This window comes from Sciurus carolinensis, chromosome 7 (genome assembly GCF_902686445.1).
Source record: "Sciurus carolinensis chromosome 7, mSciCar1.2, whole genome shotgun sequence".
In the NCBI taxonomy this organism is placed as follows: Eukaryota; Metazoa; Chordata; class Mammalia; order Rodentia; family Sciuridae; genus Sciurus; species Sciurus carolinensis.
The window spans coordinates 153,483,190-153,500,260 of NC_062219.1; the positions used below are offsets into that span (position 1 = coordinate 153,483,190).

Genomic DNA, 17,071 nt, shown 5'->3' on the forward strand with positions numbered 1-17,071 from the left:
TGGAAGGGCTCCGGCCACGCCCCCCGCAGCTCCGTCAGGGCGTCCCAGTCCTCGCTGCTCGCCCCACCCCTGACGCCATAAACCACGCCCCGTCCCCGCCCCGCGAAGCACCCGGATGCTGCCGCTCGCCTAGCTCTAGCTTGCCGCGCAGGCTCGGGCGGGGCGTGGGTCAGATCCTGGCGGAGCTGAGCTCGGAGCGGGGAGGGTGGGGAGGAGTGGAGCGAAGGCGGGGTGTGCACTTGGAAGACGACCGAATGTCCCCGCTTCGCTGTTAGCGCATGTGGTCCTTAGGCGGGTGTGCGCCGTGGTATTTTGCGGCGGGAACCGAGAATACCTTTCCAGTGCCTGGAGTTTGAGCGGTGCAGCAGAAACTGCTCCGCGTTGGTCCCGCGCGCCTTTCTCCCGGGCCCACGTGCGCGGACCCAAGGGCGGTCCTCTGACTTGGAGCAAGGTCACAGTCACCGCTGCTGCTGTGACCTCGCGGGGAAGTTGACCATGGGTCCCCCGCAGTCAGGACAGTCGGCCCACACCTTCCCTTAGGTTCGCAGTGTGAAGCGGGTACTGGGAACCGGGTCGCGGGAGCCGTCCCACGTCCGGCTCAGCGGAGCGTCGGCGCGTGTCCCCGAGCTCACGTTCTGGCCGAAGCGCAATTGCGTGGTCAGTCACCAGGTGCTCCACGTAGGCAAAGCCCGTGTTAAACTGAATCGACTCCTCTAATGAGATTCTTGAAGTCTAGGCCCTCAGATTGCTGCTGCATGTGAAATCAGAATGGATTAGTTGTGATAACACTATTTTTACCCAGGAGCCAAAGGTGTAACTGGAACCCAATATAAATTGGGTTCAGTATAAATTGGTGGCCTCAATATAAGTTATCCAAAACCAAGAATGAGATTTCTGTGGTTTCCAAATTCTTTCTGACCTTGAAAGATGTAGCTTGCGATACTGGTGTTAGGATCATTTATTTTCACAGTAACTGTGTAGAAATGGGTAAAATTGAAGATTTCACATAGTTTATGACATTGATTTTAAAAAGAGAAACGTGTCTGTAAACATGGAGCTTGTTTGTTCTCGACTTGGCCCTGATTTGTATTCGTGATCATTTTCACGGATGAATTTTTTAAATATTAGCTTTACTGAAATAGTCACGTACCATTCAGCTATTTAAAGTGTATGATCTAATGGTTTTTAATATATTCAAAGTTGTGCAACCATCATTATGTTATCCCCAGAAAGAAAACCCATCCCCACTTGCAGTTATTCTCTTTCCTCTCTCCCAGCCCTAGGCAATCACTAATTTATGTTGTTTCTATGGATTTACCTTTTCTGGAATTTCATATAAAAGGAGTCATTCAGTATGTGGTCTTTTTGACTAGCATAAAGTTTCCATGTTGTAAGGTATATCAATACTTAATTCCTTTTTATTGTTGAATAATGTTTCTTTGTATGGTTATTCCATATTTTGTTTATCATTTCATCAGTTGATGGACATTTAGGTTGGTGTTTCTTCTTAGCTATTATGAATAATGCTGCTGTGAACATGTGTTTAATAAGAGCTTTTTTATGTGCATGTTTTCAGTTCTTTGAGGTATAGACCTTGGAGTGGAAATATTAGGACATTTGTCAACTGTATCTGTAATTGTTTGAGAAGGGTTAAGGATGGGGCTTAGTGGTGGAGTAGCTTGTGTAGCATACTGGAGGCCCTGGGTTTGATATCCAGCACTGCAAAGGGGGACTGCCTAACTTTCCCAAATTGATGGCACCATTTTTCGTTCTCACCAGCAGTGTCTGAGGGTTCCACTTTTCCATGTATTTCTTAGTAGGTCTTTTTTATTACAGCCTACCTAGTGGGCATGAAGTGGTATCTCATGGTTTTGATTTACCTTTCCCAAGTGATAAATGATGTTGAATAGTTTTATATGCTTATTGGATATTCTTCTGTCTTCTTTGGAGAAGTATCTATTTTAAGCTATTGCCCATAAAACAAAATTTTATTGAAGTACAGGAATTCTTTATTTTAGATACACGTTCCTGTCAGATGCATGACTTGCAAATCTTTTTTCCTTCTGTGAGTTGCTTTTTTCACTTTCTTAGTGATATTCCTTGCAGTGCAAAAGTTTTTGACTTTAACAAAGTTAATTTTAAATTTAATACTAACTTTAAAAATAACGTTTTTCCTTTTGTTGCTTTTTTGGTGTCATATCTAAATCACCATTGATGAATTTGACACTACTATAATATCATAAAAACAGAATGGAGCAGATGTTGAGAGAAAGCATGAAACTTCTAGCCTCAGCCACTGTGGAACAGAACTGGAGTGCTTGGGCACAAGTGGAACAAATCTTACAACACCATGTGCATGAAACTGTGCCAGGTCGTAGTGGGGTGAGCCAGGAAACAGTGGCAATGTGCCCTCTTCAGTTTTCTGTGCAACTTGGAATGGCTGTGAAATAGGAAGGATAATCAACAATTTTTTTTTTCCTGACGATTGAGCCCAGGACCTCGTACATAACTAAGCACACACTCTATCACTGAACTACACCCCCAGAAATTTTCTGAAAACCATGACCGTAATGAAATTCAGAGAGAACTCAATTAATATTTAGTTTTACCAACTATAGAAAAGAGTGCATTTCATTCTGTAAGAAATAGCTTATTTAGAGGTGAACAGCTTCCAATATACTGGGATTTGTGGAACAAAAATCGTGGTACCTGGACTAAAAATATCCGCTTAATTTCCCCTCTGGAGTTCTAAATTATACCATTAGATACATTGTATGAAATTTTCTTCCATGAAATGCAGGTACTACAGCAAAGTATTAGAGCTTTAATAAAATAACACCTTCTAAAGATTGGGTGCCAGCCTGAAACAGTCCAGGTGTCCCAGGCTCCTGCACTGAGGACAAGCTCAGAAATGATGACCACAGCTTGTGCTTTGGTAGCCTAAACAGAGGCGCAAGTCTCAGCAGCTGGTCTTCACCCTCCTGAGAAGAGCCAGCCTCTCACGTTTAGGACGTGTGCTGTGCGCACATGTTCTCTCCTAAAATACCTACGTTTCACAGCATCCCACTCCCTTTCCTATGTGGATTATTCATGAGTTCTCAAATATGTTCTCCCTTCATTAGTGCCTTGAAGTTTATCAGGCATGGCCACATTTATGACTTAACCATTTAATAAGCTCAGTAAATATCCACACAGAATGAATGTACGCCTGGACCCTACAGACAAGAGACCTATAGATTCTCTATGGTGTGATCCTAAAGGCAGCAGCACGAGGGACCTTGTCTCCAGTTTTCAGATTGACAGATTCACCATCTAAGGTAATTGATTCTGTGAGCTAATGGAATTTTATAGTCCAGTAGAGTTTAGTCACAGCCCATTCTTGAGCCACACTGACCTCCTGTCCACAGTAGAGTTACAGGGCCACTCATCAAGGATGTAAAAAACAGAAACTTAGTTTGTTTTGAAGACCTCGTTCACCCTTTTGGGCGTCTTGGGGAATAGTTTGTTAATTTCTCCTTTGGTATCACCCTCATTTCACCTAGGCCTAAACTATAGAGTCAGCACTTATTTTTTTAATTGTCTCACTATCTTGCCCAGGCTGGCCTGGATCTCCGGAGCTCAGAAGATCTCACCTCAGTTCCACAAAGGCTGGGACTACAGGCGTGTGCCACCACTCCTGGGTCTTGATGGTTGACTGTTCACTGAGGATTGAAAGAAACTTGTAGGCTTGAAAAATGAGATTTGGCCAAGTCCGAGCTGGGTCTCAGTCTGTGTCTGAGTCTGGAACAGGACTGAGAAGTGGAAGAATCTGCTGGTGAGCACTTATATCCCTTTATATATTTTCTTAATTTTTTAACCTGGTTTTCCTCCCTCTCTTCCTCTCTTGCCTTCTTTGCCACTCCTCATGCTTTAGGCCTATCAGCATTATGCAAAAATATTACTTACACAACTTCTGTTTATATTTTAGGTTAAAGATATATAGCTTGCTGTGCCTGCTGGTACCATTATCATTGCCTCATGTTTCAATTTGTTGTCAGAAACATTTTTAATGCACTTTCTTGACCCCTGACTCCCACTGACTCTTGGTACTTGAGTATTGCCTAATTTCCTTTCTAAGGTCTCTGTTGATTCCAGATATCACTCCCACAATCCAAATTGCTAGAACTACTTCATTTCCTATACCTAGGAAGATTGTAGTAGATCAACTAGAAATCAAGCTGCTAACACTTGTTGGAAATGCATTGTTGCCATTAGAAATTGAATGTTAAAATGTTATATAGAATTTCTCCATTCATTCTACCCTATTCCCACATGCAAGGAACTTAGGGCAAATATGAGTGACTAACAAATTAAGGAAGATATAAACATTTTAGGAATTTTTTTTCTTCCTTCTTGGAACACATTTCACCCTCTATTCAATAAAACTTAGATGTGAATAAGGAAATGGGAAAAGATATGTACATGTATATACAGATTGTTGTCCAAATAATCCAAATTACATCACGAGTGATAATTCCTTCCACAAGTAGGGTAATTCCACTTATCTATATATACACAGGTGTAGTATAATTATAGACTCTATAAATTTTTTTGTCCTGAATTAACACATGCATGTATGTATACCTATGTGCACATCCATAAATATGCAAACATAGAGTACCAGTACACTTTTTCATTGCCTTAGTTATGTATTTCTGCATAAAAAAGTTGCCCTAACATTGAGCTGCCTGAAACAGCAGACATTACCCCACAAGGTTTATGGGTCAGGAATCCAGGGCAGCTTTCCTGGGTGTGTCGGCGCAGTCACTCCGAGGTTGCAGGTGAAGTGCTGGGTGGGACTGCATCATCTGCAGTCTTGACTCATGACTGATGGCAGGAGGCCCCAGTTTCTGTTTTTGTGGGCATGGGGGCCAACTTCCCTTGGTGAGCAGGTAGTCTCAAAGAAAGGAAGATGAACGCTCTGATGTTTTATGACCTAGTCTCAGAAGCTACACAACACTTCCAAAGAGGTCCTCCAGTATGATGACCTAGTAAACCTACCCAGGGTGAGGAGGGACTGTACCAGGTGTGAATACCCTGGGCATGGGGACCACTGGTGTCACCCGAGAGGCTGGTCACAATGAACAAGCAGCTTTTGTGTTGTGTACAAAATAGAAGGTAGCCTCAAAAGGGCGATTGCCGAAGACCTCCAGTTCTGGGGTAGGACACGTTAGGCTAGAGGACAGTGAACTTTTTCTTAAAGAGTAACAGTGAATATTTTGGGCTTGTAGGCTATGTGATCTATGTTTCAGGACTCAACTCGGTTGCAGTTTGAACACGACATAGATAATACATAAGCAAATGTGTGTGGCTGTGTTTTAGCAGAACTCCACCAACAAGCAGCTGACCGATCCCCGGTCCAGATTGTACTGCAGTAGAACCCTCAAAACGGTTTATATGTGGAAAGCATTGTTTGTCATAAACAAAGATCTATCACTCACTCACACAAGTCTGCAGGTGATGAACTACAGACTCTCAGGATTTCAGAATCATGGACAGTCTCCGGCTTCCATGATCAGTGAAGCAGACACAGCAAATCCCGTTCAGCTTCCAGAGCGCCCTCCCAGAAGTGGCAGAATCCTCACTCATCTTTAACCAAAGCAAGCGATGAGGCTGCCTCTCACCTCGCGGCACCAAGGAAGTACAAGCCGGCCATTTGCCCAGCAGATTGATCTGGCAAATGGCACTAAGGATGACCAGAGCATGCAACTGCCAGTTCTTTTTGGTGCTGGGGATTGAACCCAAGAACCCACCCTACCACTGAGCTATGCCCCCAACCCCTAAGTTTTTGCTCTTGTTCTACCTCTAGACGACCTCTTACCCTTTTAATTGAAGGTGACACTGTTGGCAATTTCAGGAGAACTCACTCACCATGGAAACACTAGACTATAGACTTTTTAAATCACATTTGGTTGCCTTCTTTGCCTTCTCACTAACCCCTCTTAAGAAATCACGTGCTGAAACTCTGATGGGTCATCTATTGTCCTTGCTCTCAGCAGATACTATGTTACATAACTTGTTTCCTTAGTGTAGAAGAATTAACATTTTTTCTGCCTGAAATGGAGCTTCCCCAATTCAGTTCCAGTTCAAAGGTGGGCTGCCTACTATTTCCAGGAAAGAAACAGTAATCTACCTCCCTTTCCTGCAAATACTAGAGAAGTTAATAGATTACAAGTATTTATTGAATACTTACTATGTATTCACACTGTGCTGTGTGGTTCGAAGACTACAGAAAAATACACACTTGTTCTCAGAGAGTTTTAAGTAGTTACCAACATAATAATAAAATCTGAAAAGCAGTGAGCAAGCTAGAACATTTAATTATGAACAGAACTGTGAATGGCAGACCTTGAGGTAGAGAATAGTAGGTAAGAAAAGTAGGAGGTAAAGAAAAGCGGGTTTAAGAGGTTGGATTTGCAGGAGAAGAAGGTGCAAGTCAAGTTTTGAACGTTTGGAGGTCTCACTAGATTTGGGTGGGAGGAGAGAGGGAGGCGAAGAATGAAATCTCTGGAAGAGGCCACGACAGTGAATGTTGGCCGGGTGTCTCTACAGGACAGCAAGACATCAGCCTAACAGTGGAAGAGAACATTTAGAAAGAGGAAACCATGGAGAAACAGAGAATGAAGCTTTGGTTTAGGACTGGAGGAGGCCCTCGTCACTGACCTAACTGACTCCATTCTCTTCCTCTCTGACTCCGTTTGCTTCTTGTAACTTTTTCCTTCTGCAGTGGCCTTGGCTTCCAGGAACAACAGGCCCTATTGATAAGCATCTTTATGACAAGGGCTGAAACTACCTCCAAGCAATATGGGCCCTCAAGCTTCCCAGAACAGATCACCCCATGATGAGATTGCTCCCCACCCCACATGTGCGGAGCAATCCCCTCCTCTAGCCATTGTGACCTTCCAGAGCTTCACAGAACTAGTACTGAGATAATGATCAATCAGACTGCTGCCTGACCAGGATGACATATCCTGCCAGCTGCACAAGCATCCCGGCCACACAAGCCCCCAACCCCTGCCTTTGCTTCCCTTTTCTGTGAAACCTCAGAGTTTCTGTCAGTCCCTTGAAGACAGTACCCTACATTGGTTCTTACCAGAGCAGCCAGATTGGTTAAAGTTCCTTTCCTGACCTTCACCATGGCTCCTCACCATGGCTTGGATGGGCATATTGAGACTGGTGGCTGAGCCTGGTGATGGAACCACTGGGGCTGGGGTCTTCACGCAAGGTCTCTGGTAATGAAACAGAGCCCCTTAACATTAAAAGCAATTTCCTGGTAACTGCTTTTCTGCATCCTGAACTTCCTCATGCTGAGAATGGAAACTAAGAAAACCACCCCCTGGCCTGGCTGGGGCAGGCACCAAGGAAGCCGAACTGTGGCAAGCTCTCTGGCCAGCAGGCCTAGCTGTCTATTTGTGTTCCACATGTGTGTTCCCTGGCTTTTGTTTCTGTGAATTATAACCACTTCTACGGAGCTTGCGGAGAGGAAATCTGGCTGCTTCTCCCCAGTTGAATCAAACTGCATTAAATTCATTTTTCCTTTTACATTGTTTTTTTTTCTCTTGCTGGTGCGTAGCCACATCCAGCCAATGGGGTCATAGGGGGTTCCCAGCTGGGCTGCTGGTAACACCAAAACAGCAACCTGAGCATGTGCATTGCCTCTCCTCTATTGCAGTACACAGTTGAAGAGTTATAAACACATGTTTAAATCATGGACATATGGTTAAGAGGAGAGGAGAACTGGAAGGTAATAACTTAGTCATTAACTTAGGTAATCTTAGGAAGGTAATAACTTAGTCATTAAGTGCTACAAACTGGTGCTAGGCAGGTGTGGAGTTAAGGTCCTCCTCTCTCTGGTTCTCCACCCCCTTATCCTACAGGGCAGCCTCCCTATTGAGCAGCTTATACCTGGGGACCCACAATTTTCCATCTTCTGTTTTCTGGACAATTACTGGGCAGGAAAACAGTACTGACTATAATAATAGGGAGAATACGAACAAAAATCAGCTTGCTGCTGCTTTATTTAAACATTTTTTTAAAACACCCCCAATTCACTGGGCACATAAAGGAAATTAGCTATGTGAATTTAAAAAAAAAAATAGAGAAGCAAAACAAAAAGCTGGCTGAATGAGAAACAATTTGAGGAACAGAAAGAGAAATTTTCAAACCTCAAATTAGTAATCTCAGAACTTAGAAGACAATAAATACATAAAATAGAAATAGAATGCTACAAATAAAGCATCATTAGAGAATAAGAAAGAGCAATTGGGAATTAAAAATGAGGTTGTCATGCTTAAAAATTCATTGGAGTGAAAATATGACATTGGGGGAAAAGAAAGACAAAACTTAAAAACCTACACGATCTGGAGGCCTAATGCAGATCCAGGATTACCCAGAAAACATTAAAATATTCTAAAGTGGAGATAGCCACAAATCTCCAGATGGAAAGGGCATGCTGAGAGACAGCACGGTGATATTGGATGTGATAAGGAAAAAAGATCCAGCCTGCACCCAGTATGGAAGAAACAGACAGCCACCGAAAGGACCCACATTCAGACGGGCAGCAGGCGAAATACCTGCAGTCGCTGGACATCATGAAACAACAGTATCTGTTCAGCAGACAGTGCCAGAACAACTGGGCATCCAAACTGGGAGAGGGAAAACCCTTGACTCCTGTCTCACACGGCACAGAGAGAACAGCGATGAACCCACAGAAGAAAACACACATCTTCATGACAAAGTTCCTGAAAGAAAAACCAAAATAGAAAAACTGACCAGTCAACTTTTAAAACTTGATAATCAAAAACATTTTTAAAAAAATGTTTAGGTACCGGGTATGGTGACACATGCGTGTAATTCCAGCAGCTCAGGAGGCTGAGGAAGGAGGATTACAAGTTCCAGGCCAGTCTGGAAAGCTCAGTGAGATCCTGTTTCAGAATATGTATATATATATATATATATATATATATATATATACATATATATGTATATATATATATATATATTTTTTTTTTTTTTTAAAAGAGGGGCAGCTGGAGATGTGCCTCATGGTAAAGTGCCCCCAGGATCTATCCTCAGTAGGAAAAAAAAAGAAAAGGCTCAGCAAGCTACAAATGGGGAACAAAACATACTTTGACAAAGGAGTAATACCTAGAATATATATATATATATATTTGTATATATATATAAAACATTTGCAACATATAAAAATATGACCTTTTTTAATTGAGCCACAGATTTGATCAAACACTGCTCCAAAGAAGATATACCAATGGTACATGAAAAGGTCCTCAAATTACTGTACATCAGAGAGAAGTGAAAACTGAAATATCAATAAAATATTTTATGTTCACCAATACAGCTAAGATTGAAAAGCCTAACAATAGCAATTGCTGACAACTCTACTCTGTTGTTGATACAATGCAACAACCACTTAGAAAAACACATGATAGTTCTTTATGGAATGAAATCCACACCAACCCTGTGACTCAGCACCTCCACTGCAGGTGTTTTACTCAGGAGAAATGAAGCCTATGTCTCTAGAAAGGTGTGCAGAAGAACCCGCAGGGCAACGTTTTCACTGCAGCTGAACACAGGAAACAGCCTGTGTGTCCATCCGGGTGAGTGATCAAAACGCAGTGTGTTCATTCAGTGGGGTGGATTCAGGCTACATGGACCAATCTCGAAATCGTCGTGCTGGATTAAAGAACCCTTATAGAAAAGAGCAGCTACTGTATGAACTCACTGTGAAGCACAAACGAGAACAACTGACTTCTGGGAGAAGCAACAGAACAGTGGTGGTGTCTGGAGGAAGACATGAAGGAACATCTAACCTGCCTCTCCATGCGGATCAGGATGGCAGTGTTGGAACTCCATTACATAAGCAGTGTCAGTGATTTTGTTGTGTACGCATCTTAGCTCAAATGAAGATGATCATAAGCAATTATTGTTTAATGACAGGAGCCCTCAGGAGACGAGGAGAGGACAGACCCAGAGGGAAGGCCATGTGAAGATCAGGCCGCGATCAGAGTGATGGGAAAACAAACTAGGAAATGCCGTGGGTAGCTGGGAGCCCAGAAGCTGGGAAAAGGCAAGAGGGATTCTTCCCCAGAGCCAGAGAGCACCACCCTGCTGGCATGCTGCTTATAGACTTCCGACTTCCAGAATTGTGAGGGGATATGTTCCTGTTGCGGCAATTTGTTACAGTAGCCCTAGGAAACTAATATACCTCTCAGGGCAAAAGTACTAATTAGAAACTCCACGAAGAAAGGTCCAGATGTGAACCAAATTAAAATGTGGCATGATTTTTGACCCACTGGTGGAGTGAATAAAGGAGGATGTACTTGTGTGGATGTTAACAAATATTCTATTTCGAACAGCCCAGGGATTGTACAGAATGATTTGAGGTAGAAAAATGATTCATAACATTTTGCTGTACAAGAAAACAGAATTTAGAGAGTCATAAAAATGCAACCCTACATCAACATGTCCCACGCTTTTAGAGTGAGTCTACAGAACTAACCTTCAACATTGTCATCACAGAGTGTAAGTGCTATCGTCCCTGATAATGAGCCACAGAGACCCACAACAGAAGTTGAAACACGGAAGGGGAAAGAGAAATAGAAAGAAGAGTTGCGGGAATGATCTCACTTTACCCTGTATGGAATTAAGAATTTTCATAGCATCGATATTCACAATGGTTCCAGATTGGTCTAAATATACATCAACAGTAGAATGGATAAATTGTCATGAGATGTAGGCATACAGAAGAAATGCTTTAAAGTAATGAATGAATAAATAACATGCAATAACATGGATAAATCCCACACACACGGTCCTGAGAAAAAGTAGCCAGATAAAAAGAATGCAGGCCGTACGAATCCATGTACATAAAGTCGAAGAACAAACACAAGTCAGGATAGTGGTCACCCTTGGAAAGGGAATCATTTTGAAATGGGTGGCTTAAAACAACATCCCTTCTGTTCTTACAAACCTGCAGTGGGCAGGACTTGGTGCCATATCAGCTGGAGGGCTCTCAGGGAGGGTCAGGGACCTGACAGCCAGAGACTGAACCCATGGGGGGCTTGCTCACTCCAGGCCAGGGGGCGATACCGACTGTGGGCTGGGACTTGGGGCTGCAGCCAGAACACCTACACATGCCCCTCTGTGCGTGGTGGACCTTCTCTTCATGTGGCCTCACTCCGAAAGTGAACCGCCCAAGAGACGGGAAGGGAATGTCACCACTTTCTTCAGGCCTGGCCTGGAAATTGGCACAGTGTTACTTCTGCAGTATTCTATACATTCACAGTGGTGGGATGGAGATCCCATTTCTGAACGTGTGTGAGAGAGCGAGAGATTGGGGATTGAACCCAGGGGTGTTCTATCACTGAACAACCAACATTCCTAGACTTTTTTTTTTAGACAGGGTCTTGCTCAGTTGCTGAGGCTGACCTTGAACTTGCGATCCTCCTGCCTCAGCCTCCTGAGTCACTGGGATAACAGGCATATGCTCTTGTGTCCAACAGGACCCCATTTCTTGATGAAGAGTGGGGCCATCTTGTTTAATGGCTGCAAGCTTTAATCAGTAGGGCAGGAGAAGGTGCTTCTGGGGTCCTGGGTTCTCCAGCCAGGCCGTCTTCTATGCAAATGTCGCTTTCTGATGATTCACCAATCTATACTCTTATGATCTGTGCATCTTTCTGAACATACATTTTACTTCAATAAAAGGAGTTTTTTTGTTTTGTTTTGTTTTGTTTTGTTTTTTAAGAAAAGTTCAACGAGAATGCAAAATCTCTTTGTGTCCTGATGTAGAATATCTCTAAGTCACAGCACCATGGTCTCAGGGTTAAGTGTGAGAGCTCTGAGGTTGGCCTGCCTGAGGTTATACCTGGTTCTGCTCATTCCCAGCTCTGTGCCTCAACGTGTTCGTTTCTAAAATGGGGGTTACAGCAGCTCTCACCTGTGGAGGCCATGAGTGAACACGGGCAGAGCGTTCAGAATAGCAACGGAACAGTAGCAAGCGTTCAGAAATGATCACTGTTTTCTTTATATTGAGTGAAAAGCGTGTAACTGTGCCTGGAATGGTGTGCTGCCGTTTGTGGGAAGACAAACCGACATTCCCATTCTTTATGGTACAACTGTCTCCGAGATCCACATAAACAAGACACTCGGAGCCTGGTTGCCTGTGGGAAAGCACCTGGGGCCAGGGAAACCAGAGATGGAGGGAGACGCTTCACAGTGCGCACTCGGTACCTTGGGACTGCACCTGTGTGGACGCTGCAGCTGGGAGAGGCACTGGGGACAGAGCACAGACTACTGCTGTGTATTAGTAGTGTTCATATTTTTTTTAACAATGTAAATGAGGTGCTCTGACTAAAATACTACAAGAAAAGATAAGGTGGGTCAAATTTTAGAAGGCCTTGTGAAAACCAGGCAGGGGCAATCCAGACTGAAGACCTGAAAACGGCTCCAGGAATGGTAAGACATGGATTCTGAAAACTCCAGAAGATGAGGGTCTGGATAGAAGATGGTAGAAGTGGGGCAAGAGGATGTCTGTGGCCTGGGCAACTGCTAAGGGCTGGGCTGTGTCCCCCCAAGATTCACTGTTGACGTCGTACCCCAGGGGCCTCCAGATGCAGCTGTTATTTGCAGGTCAGGCCTGTAAGGGGTCCTTCAGATCAAGCCATCTGGGTGGGCCCTCACTCAGTGCCACCGGTTCCCCACAAGAGGGAGGGGCACCAGATGGCACAGAAAGACGGCCAGGTGAGGACAGATCACGGAGGTGGCCATCTGCAAGCCCAGAGGAGAGGCCTCAGGAGAGGCCAGAACTGCGCACACCTTGGTCTCGGATAGGTCTGTTCCAGATCGCGAGGAAGTCGGTGTCTTTTGTTTCAGCTGGCCCCGTCTGTGGTGTTTCCTCATGGCAGCCTGAGAAAAAGAACACAAGTGACCACAGAAAATGACCAGAGACAGGAAGATGGGGTGGGGAGCACGGGTTGAGAAGGGAGACATGTAAGTTTCAGTGGCAGCGGAATATCCAAGAGTCAGCAAGGTGTTAAGAGGTAAGGCAGGGGGCGAAGACAACTCGAGCTTAAGTGGGAAAATAGTACTGGCCAGTTTTATCACAGAGGTAGTGGCTGTGAGGAAGAGGACGTGACCTTGCAGTGAAAGAATGAGAAGAAAGAGAGCCAGGGACATGGGCAGTGAAGGTGCAGCAGAGGCATACAGGCAATAAAGAGAAGGGTCTGTTAGCAAACGGCAGGGACAGGAGCCATGGAAGAGAGCATTTGGGGTGAAAAAAAGGTTTTCGTTTTGTTTTGGTCTTTTTTTTTCTGTAGGGAAGTCAAGAGAACAAGAAACCAGAAAAGAATAAAGGGTTTAGCTGAAAAGAGACCATTGTTGACCTTTGGGAGAGCAGTTTCAGTGCACTGGGGGATGAAAACCAGATCGCCAAGTGTGCAGAGCCAGAGCTGGGGAGGGAGTGGAAGCCGGGCGGGTCCCCAGGAAGAGGTAAGGCAGCCCCAGGAGAAACGGAGGGTGGGGGCGGGGTGACCCTGGGCAGATGTGCTGCACAGCTCAAAGTAACTGGCAAGGAGCCCAGGTGGGAGGTGGGAGAGACCCCGTCCTTGCAGACATCCTCTAAGGGCTGGGCAGGATGGGTGGGAGCGCAGAGGTGAGCCTACTTGGGAAAGGAACACTGGGCGCAGAGGTGCAGCCCAGAGAAGAGCCCCTGCTTAGCACGCATGAGGCTGAGCTGACCTCCAGCACCGCGGAGGATGAAGAAATGAATGCACAAAGGAAAGGAGGATGGGTTAGACTCCCAGGGAGCTGGGGACGAGAAGGTGGCTGTGAAGGTCCGGAGACCTAGAAATTGGAACATTCCAGGGACTTGAGACAGTTGTGGCACAGGAAAGTCACTGAATGTGAGTCCAGCAGGGCTGGGGAGAGAAGTCCACCAGGATTCACAAAGTCCTCAGGACACCAGTGGACGCTGTCCAGGTGGTGATGCCCAGGCGCAGACAGAAGCCTAAGCATCCGTAAGAACAAAGAATCAAGGACAGACTGGAGAATTTTACAGGCTCCATCTGTGCAACCTCACAAAGCTCCTTCCTGAGTCATTTTCTATCATTATCTATTTCTATTTCCAGGATCTGGAATCGTAAGCCACAAGCTGAGACCAGGAAGGTTCTCTGCTAGCGAGATTTTTAGAACAAAATCAACTATTCTCTGCTCTAAGAGAAATATTTAAACTGTCTACCAAGGCAAATGGCTAAAATCTTGGTTGAGGAATATTCCGCTTCACACCCTCAATCATGGCCTCTTTGTAGGATGGGCCTGAAGAAAGAAACGAAGGTCGGGATGAGGATGTGAGTCACTCTGCAACTGGTTCGCTGGCGCGGGTCCCGCTGTCCAGTCACGCGGTCACAGGCTCCTTCCTTCCAGGCCTTCCACCCTTGCTCTCCTGTTTCACCTGCTTGTTAATGTGGCGCCTGCACACCCTGACCTGCTGGACCCTGCCTGAACCCTTCGTGCCTCTTGTCTCCCATTCCTCAGCTGCCTTCTTAAGTGGGACTTCCTTCTTACGGATCCACAGGGCCTGCCTGCCTCTAGCCAAATCCGGCTCTTCTGGCACTTGACACCTTACCTTCCCCTGAGCCTCCAGCAGCCCCTGGTTAGCCAGGCTCCCTGTCCTGTCCTCACCAGACCACCCTGTCCTGTAGCCGTGGAAATCCCAGAATGGCACTTAAGTGGAAAGCCTACCAAGAATACCACACTGTGAGCCAGAGGGAGGTGTGGGTGCGTGGGTCGGGTGGGGCTGTCTGTGAGAGGATTGGCACACCGACTCCGTGAAGGGAAGGTAGTAAATCCTCCAGAACTGCAGGCCTGGTCGTCCCTGTCACAGCCACTCGCTCTGCCATTGCAGCAGGAGAGCAGCCCTAGAAACCCAAACTAGCGGGCCTGGCGGGATTCCAGTAAGCTTTATTTATGGGTGCTGAGATTTGAATTTCATGTCCCATGCCCCGAAATATTATAGTTCTTTTGGTCTTTATTTCTTCCATCATTTAAAAATGTAAAAACTATTCTTAACTCATGGGCTATACCAGAAAAGAAAGTGGGTCAGAATTGGCCCACGGGCTACTTACTGAGAACTCATCTATGACACCAGACGGCAGGCTAGGTTCTGTGGTTCTGTTTGGTTGGCTTGTAGAGCTTGTTTTGAGAAGGAACGCACTCTGCAAAATTATTTATTGGAAGCCCCATCTCATGGTTTTGGATTTCCTACTGGCTGCCGGAACTTTAGGATGATGAGAATACCAGAGAGGAGAATAAAGAAATATGGGGCGTGTGATCTATGGTTTGTTGCCTTTCTTTCCAAATTAACAAGAAATGCAGACAATATTTTTCTTTTGGTCAACTGGTCTCTTGTTGTTTTGGCCTCCAGACAAGCAATATTTCCAGATATTTTACCAAATATTAGAAGACTATTCTTAGTCTGATTGTGCTTTTGGGGTCACTTGTTAGTTTAGAACTGATAGCCTAAAATAAATTTTCAAACATGGATTTTACATGAAAAATGTCATTTTTTCTTTTTGGTACCAAGGATTTAACTCAGGGAAACTTAACCACTGAGCCACATCCCCAGCCCTTTTTTATATTTTATTTAGAGACAGGGTCCCACTGAGTTGCTTAGGGCCTCACTAAGTTGCTGAGGCTGGCTTTGAACTCACTATCCTCCTGCCTCAGCCTTCCAAGCCACTGGGATTTTAGGCGTGTCCCACCGTGTTATAACCAGTACCACACGCTAGGCTATTTTTAATAAACTTTTAATTTTTAGAATAGTTCTAAAGATATTACAGACTTCTATGTAATCCTTACTCAGTTTTCCCCAATGCTACCATTTTACATTATCATGGTACAGCTGCCAAAATAAGAGCCATTATTCATACACTACTATGAATTAAAGTACTGACTTCAGAACTTACCTGTTCTGGATTTTTTTTATAATAAAATCAGAGTAAGTCATAACTGGGCTGCCATTTTCTACAACAGGTATAAAAGATCATAATTACTTCATTCTCTGGATTAAAACAGATTGTAAAACAAGGATATAGCTTTTTAACTATTATTTCCTCCTTTAATTATTTTCGTGAATTCATAAGAAAGAAGTTCCTTCAAGATGATTTTATCATTGCAGATTTTTATAGGGGGCTGAGGATACAGCTTCGTGGTAGAGTGTTTGCCTAGCAGCCTAGCATGTATAAGGCAATACCTGGGTTCAAGTTCCAGTACTGGGGAAAAAAAAAAAGAAAGAAAAAAATTACTGGGAGTCTTTACCTAGATATCTGTAAGCTAATATATACTGTGGAATGGAAATAAAAATAACAACTGCTTTATTTTGTAACGCCAACAAGGCCAAAACCAATACATTTGTCACTTCTTTAATGATGTCAGTTTTTTAACTAACATTAAATCTATAGCTGCTATAATTTTACCATATTTGGAAAATTAAAAAAAAACCTAAAAAGGAAACTCTCATTTTAATTCCTTTTTGAATAAATAACATATTACTAATTCATATTCGTCTTCTAAGCCTATTTATTTTCTGCATTTGTCGATTTAAATATTCAGTTTTCTTACTGCAGGCATGGGTCCCGAGGCCTCTGCTTGCCTGCTTTAGAACGATTCTAAAAATTAAAAGTTTATAAATTCGTTTCTCCTCTCCTTCCCTGCATTCCTGTGCTCTCCCAAGGTGTGCTCTGCACCGCCGCTGCAGTATTTCCAGAGGCGTGGGAGATATTTCTTCAATAACCATCAACCCAAAATGTTGGGTTTTTTTGGTATAGATTACAAACGCAGCTTAATTCTTTCTGCTAGTCATCATAACTGTAGTTCGAAGAACCTAGAGTGTGTTGTACAAAAATACTGGGACATTTTTCTCCTAAACGCCAAGGTACCTGGGGAAAGAAAGGCCAGCGCGCAGCCCTGGAGGCCCAGCCGGCGAATCCCGGCCGGGAAGTCGAGGCTGGCTTTCCCT

General features: G+C 44.3%; 1 long non-coding RNA gene across 2 annotated transcripts; it reads left to right on the forward strand.

Moving 5' to 3' along the window:
• The first annotated feature begins 116 nt into the window (after positions 1-116).
• LOC124988618 (uncharacterized) lies at positions 117-7,536 on the forward strand. Of its 2 annotated transcripts, none has more exons than XR_007109453.1 (3): positions 117-3,317; positions 3,598-3,814; positions 6,592-7,536. It is a non-coding gene; the product is annotated as an uncharacterized LOC124988618 (long non-coding RNA). The 2 variants fall into 2 exon arrangements; XR_007109452.1 differs by having other exon boundaries at positions 6,767-7,536.
• The last annotated feature ends 9,535 nt before the right edge of the window (positions 7,537-17,071 follow it).